We start from the raw sequence: 732 nt of genomic DNA on the forward strand, positions 1-732 counted from the left end.
TATAAAGCATGCAGTGCCACATCTTGTCACAGCAGGTGATCAGTCAAATGGTGCTGGCTTCCTTCACTACCATCATATAGGTAGGTACATGAGGCATCATAACTGCATAAGGTCCTCAGACTCATCTCTGCCCTGGCCACAACCCTACAGATGTGGTTCCATTTGCACCTACATACTTCTATAATAGAACTTCTAAAACATGCAATTATTTTACATTCATTCCTCCCTACCCCCACCCCATATTTGACCTAGGACATGAGCCCTGTCTTATTCTCTTCTGATTTTCTAGCCCAGTGCTGTCTAATAGAAATCCTCAATAGCCACATATGGCTAGGGGCTGCCATATTGGCTAGCATAGTTTTAGGGTGAAACAAAATAGCTAATGCTTAGTGAGCATTTCATAAATGTGTGTTATATGAAATGGTTCAACCAAGAGGTTTTGAGCCATGAAATTGGTGACTTAGATTCAATTAATCTTATCCTGGGCACTAGGCTAGAACTTTTTCATGTAAAGAAGTCACTATCCCTGTTATACAGAAGATGAGATCAAGCTTTAGGGAGTGAAGTGAATTTTCTTAGAATTCTACACTTCTACGAGTTGGTCAAACTTGGGTTTCCCACGTCAGAGCTCAGCTGACAGGCGAGGCCCACCTGGTGGTGAGGGGATTTGTGCTGCATGGGTTTACCTAGGCAGTCAGTCTGAGAATTTGTGGTTAAGTCAGGGCAGTGGGA

This window comes from Galeopterus variegatus, unplaced genomic scaffold, assembly GCF_000696425.1.
Source record: "Galeopterus variegatus unplaced genomic scaffold, G_variegatus-3.0.2 Scaffold617, whole genome shotgun sequence".
Taxonomy (NCBI): domain Eukaryota; kingdom Metazoa; phylum Chordata; class Mammalia; order Dermoptera; family Cynocephalidae; genus Galeopterus; species Galeopterus variegatus.